Genomic DNA, 5,006 nt, shown 5'->3' with positions numbered 1-5,006 from the left:
CCAAAAAATCTGAGCACAGGGGTCTTTCCTGAGACTGATATTCCAACCAAGGACTATGCATGGAGATAACCTAAGACCCCTGCATAGATGTAGCCCATGGCAGTACAGTATCCAAGTGGGTTCCATTGTCATAGGAACTGGGACGTCTCTGACATGAACTGATTGGCCTGTTCTTTAATTACCTCCCCCAGAGGGGGAAGCAGCATTACCAGGCCACAGAAGAAGACAATGCAGCCACTCCTGATGAGACCTAATTGACTAGGATCAGAAGGAAGGAAAAGAAGCCCTCCCCTATCAGTGGACTTGGGGAGGGGCATGCATGCAGAGGGTGGAGGAAGGGAGGGATTGGGAAGAGAGGAGGGAAGGAACCACAGGGGGAGTACAAAGTGAATAAAGTGTAATTAATAAAGAATTAAAAAAAAACATCTATAGCACATTTCTAATGCTCAGAAATAATTGCTTAACAAGGGACAAAAGAGATGTAAATGCCAGAAGTTGTGGATGATTATAAGGAAACAGTGTCACTGCAGAGGATCTTCCCATATGAACTCACAGCAGGTGCAATAGAATCCACAAGACCTCTACAAGATCAAATCAAACCAAATCATAAGATGGATCAGGGAGGTAGTCGTGAGGACATATAATAGCAGAAGAGCTATGGGAAGTTATTAGCTTATGGGAGAGGGAAAGCCAGTTTACTTTAAGACTCTTACCATACTCCATTGGAAGGATGCCCATCCAAAAAAAATATTTGGACAACTTTTACAGTGGTATTTCCTGTCAGTCCTAATCTCCCAGAATATTGTGAGACTCATAATATATTTACACATAGCTAAGCAATATAGCTAGAATCTTCTCTGACTAGCTCATAACTTAAAATTACCTATTTATTCTAATCTATATTATGTCACTTGGCTGGTTACCTGTGCTCAGGTTCCATGCGTCTGTCTTCCTCTCATCTTTCTGGACTAATATCCTGACCTGGCCGGCCTCTATTTCAGAATTACTTATGCCTACTAGATGTCCCACCTTCTATTTCACCCTTTCCTATAGAACATTGTTTGTTTTTAATTGACAGATGTTGTATCCATACAATACACAGATATTCTCTCTACAGACAACAGAAACTGGGCTACTGGACTAGATTGGTGAAAAAAAAATTCAATTAAATAATAGGACAAAAAGTTGGGTGAGAAAGAAAGGGGGGTAGATGGGGGAGTTATGAAGAGGATAAATAAGATAAAAACACATCGTACAAAATTCTCAAACAATAAAAATGTGGAAATGGGTGAAACCAAAAAGGAGTATACTGACTGAGGTAATCCAGCCCTGAAAAATAAACTCTACATGTTCTTAATCATGAGGTGGATCCAATTACTGAGTCCTTAGATTTTGTTCTAAACTGCATGTGGATCTTATCATTGTATCTTTAGATTTTATTGTTATTACTTAATTAAGAATAGCTGTACAGACCAGGAAATTAGAAAAGTGTTATTGTTATTAGTGTGGAGAGGGGAAAATAAGTGTAAGGGAGAAGATACAAAGGAGAAATTGTAATAATGGTTAGGGAGGTGAAGTAAAGGTAGATGGGAAGATAGGATAAAGAAAGGTGAGGGGGAGAAATAACAAACTCTAAGAATGTAGAAAAAGCCATATGAAGATCTGCTATTTGCAATATTGGTTTTATTATTATTACTTTAAAATTATGTCTACGTGGGTGTCTCTATGTGGAAGGGTGTACATTTCAGTGCAATGTCAGCAGAGACTGGAGAAGGTTATTGTATTCACTGGATCTAAAGATATTGGGAATTGAACATGAAGACCAGTGAATGATCTTAACTGCAGGCCATCTCTCTAGTCCCTAAATCGATTTTATAATACACATATACAGATAGATATATGTGTATTATATAATACACATATATTATAATTTTATAATACACATATACAGATAGATGAAGATAGATAGATGATACAGATGGTAAATTGATAGAGATATATACATGCATAAATACATGGATAGATAGATGGATGATAGATAGATAGATAGATAGATAGATGATGGTGATAGATAGAATGCATATATATGTATATATATATATATATATATATATATATTTCCATAAAAGTGTTGCATGGTACATAAGTAATAATGTTACTTCCATAAGACATAGGTTGCTGAATAAAATTCCTAGATACTGGGATACCTGCCTTTAACATGTTGGCCAGGAGCATCCTAATTTTTAAACAATACTGATATTACCATTACTCTTGATTTTCTCCCACAACTTGATGGTCAAACTCGATTCGTGACGATGCCACACACTTTGATCCCAGGATATGGAGAAATCAAGTTAGTACTGACCAGAAAGCCTCCTCCCTGGTAGCTCAGTTTCGCAGTACCAGAAGGTAATGGAGGTTTTCAGAGAAATGGAATAGTCTTGACCAACTGTGAACCCTGTGAGATAAAAAAGTAACCAGAGTAGCAAAATATGCCCATATCTTTGATAGTGGTGCTTATGTTATGGAAAGAAAAGAATGGCTTTCTACCATGATGTAAGGTCCAGCAGGAAGAAACACATGCCTTTTTGTTTGTGCATGTGTTTTATGGCAGAGGAGAACAGTGATTCTGGTATTTTGAAATTGAATATGTGATTTCTTCACTGTTATTTAATATTTTTTTCTTTGTTGCTGATCCTTCAACAGAGACTATACTTTATGTGTGATGGACAGTTTTCAAAAACTATTTATCAGTAAGTGTTCAATGGTTATGTACACTAAAAACAGTGTGGCTTAATACTAGGTTTCAGAAGCTTGAAAAATAGCAAAGAAGCCTGGATTTGGAAAACCTGCTCTGAAATTGCTTTTCAGATTCTAAAGTGAAGGAGAATAAATGTTTCAACTTGTATTATGAAAGTCCACTTACGATTTAAAAATTATATTTGAAATAAATGATTAAACTCTTAAAACATGTATTAGGAAATGCAGTGATATTCTGTATGGCAATGTGCACAGCTAGCTATTTTATTACTGCAGAGTATAGTCAGGAATATAAATGGTTTCTGCTACAGCCCTGTACTCCAATTCCAATGGTTCAGTATTTGCAACTGAAATAGTATTTTTTTTTAAATCAAAATAAGAAGATAGCAGGGTTCTTTTCCTCCAGGGAGCCACAGAAGAAGATTGTCTTGCAATCACAGGCCACCACCCATCCCAGTATTACCAATATTGTAAGGTCAAGTCATACTTCAGTTGATGCATGCCAGATGACAAGATCATCATTTTTTACTTGGATAGGAAGAAGGCAAAAGTTGATAACTGTTCACTTTGTGGCCATGTGGTATAGAATGAAAATGGGCAACTTGTTTCTGAAACCCTGGGGACTGCCAGTAGTTGTGCCAACAAATACATATAAAAAGTTGTGGTGAAGATGGCTTTCATGTACAATACATGCTCCATCCTTTCCACAATACCCACACCAACAAGTAGTTTCTCTGTGCTTATTCTGGCATGCTCCACACTGGTATGTGTGGTGCCTTTGAAAGGCCCAGGGTGCAGAGACCAGGGTTCACTCTGGTTAGGTCATTATATCCATCCAAACAAAAGTGCAAAATAAGGAAGACATGACTGATGCTCTAAGTAGAGCAAAGACCAAGTATCCCAGATGCCAGAAGATTCACATCTCAAAAAAGTGGTGCTTCATCAGGTTTAATGCAGGTGCATTTGAAGACATGGTAGCTGAAAGATGGTTTATCCCTGCTGGCCATGGGGTCAGATATATTCCCATTCTTGGTCCCCTGGCCAAGTGGCAGGGCCTGCAATAATTAGAGATTCTACTGTGCTTTTCTATATCCCTCCAAATAGTTCAGTAATAAATGTCATATCTAGTCTGAAAAAAAGGAGGAGGAAGAGAAGGAGGCAAAAGAGATGGAGGAGGATTATCAGGACCAGAGAGATGACTTTGATGGTTAAGAGAAAGCGCTGCTCAAGATGATTGCCTAAAATTCTAGTTCCAAGGATCTCATGTCCTCCTCTTGCCTCTGCAGGAACCAGACATGCACATGTTACTCATACAGATATTTAGGTTAAATGTTAATACACATGAAATCAAAATATATTTTTAAAAATTTAAGAACATATCTCTGGGTGAGGTATGAAGCTGTATTCCTGTGGGCCCTAGCTATTTTGTAGGTGTAGGCACTGAGATGTAAGGATTTCCTAGTCCACAAACTAGAAAATTTCCTGGAAAGTGCAGAAACAACTTATCAATATATTAACAAATAAGTTTCCTATATATATTTGCAATTATGATTTGACATTTAAAAATGAGAATATTATTAGCAGAAAAGAAGTTAAATCAGCCTTCTACTTTAAGCATAATGAAATAATTTTGCATTTTTAGCCAGCAAATGTTATGATTTCTATCTGAAATATTCTTCCCCAAATACATGTGTTGAAAGCTGCCCTGTATTAAGCAGTGTCCAAAGGTGTGCCCTAGGTCGCTAAGGTTTGTTCTTCACTAGCAGCCTTCCCTTTGTGGATTCGTAGCTCGCTAGCTTGAGCAGAGAGGCTGTATCACTGAAATATGGTTTCTGCTTTCTTTCCTTGCTTTCATAAAGTGCACACTCTCTCTCTGTTCTACCCCGATGCCCTGCCACATCAACAACTTAAAGCAGCTGAGTATAACAACAATGGATTAAATCTGAAACACACAACTGTTTAAATTTTGAGAATTTCATAGTGAGTGCCCTGTACTCACACTGTTCTCAACACTCCTCTTCCTCTCCTACCTCCTCAAGACTTTCTCTGGAACTTATAACCTTCTTTTCTTGAACTATATTTGCAGAGTGTATTTACTGTTGTTTGTATGTACATGTGTTTAATGCTGACCACTTGGATAAAATAACTACCCGGGGTCTCATTTTTGACATGTGCAGAGGCCAGAGTAATCTCCTCTCTCACCTGTTTCTCTGAACCTGGTTCTCCCAATTTCTTAGCTAGACTGG

General features: G+C 37.7%; 1 pseudogene; it reads left to right on the top strand.

Moving 5' to 3' along the window:
- The first annotated feature begins 3,259 nt into the window (after positions 1–3,259).
- On the top strand, positions 3,260–3,824 carry LOC110562612 (large ribosomal subunit protein uL16-like; annotated as a pseudogene).
- The last annotated feature ends 1,182 nt before the right edge of the window (positions 3,825–5,006 follow it).

The sequence above is a fragment of the Meriones unguiculatus genome, chromosome 17, assembly GCF_030254825.1.
Source record: "Meriones unguiculatus strain TT.TT164.6M chromosome 17, Bangor_MerUng_6.1, whole genome shotgun sequence".
NCBI classification, from domain to species: domain Eukaryota; kingdom Metazoa; phylum Chordata; class Mammalia; order Rodentia; family Muridae; genus Meriones; species Meriones unguiculatus.
The sequence above is the reverse complement of the archived record's forward strand: the minus strand, read 5'-3'. Positions and strand labels throughout refer to the sequence as shown.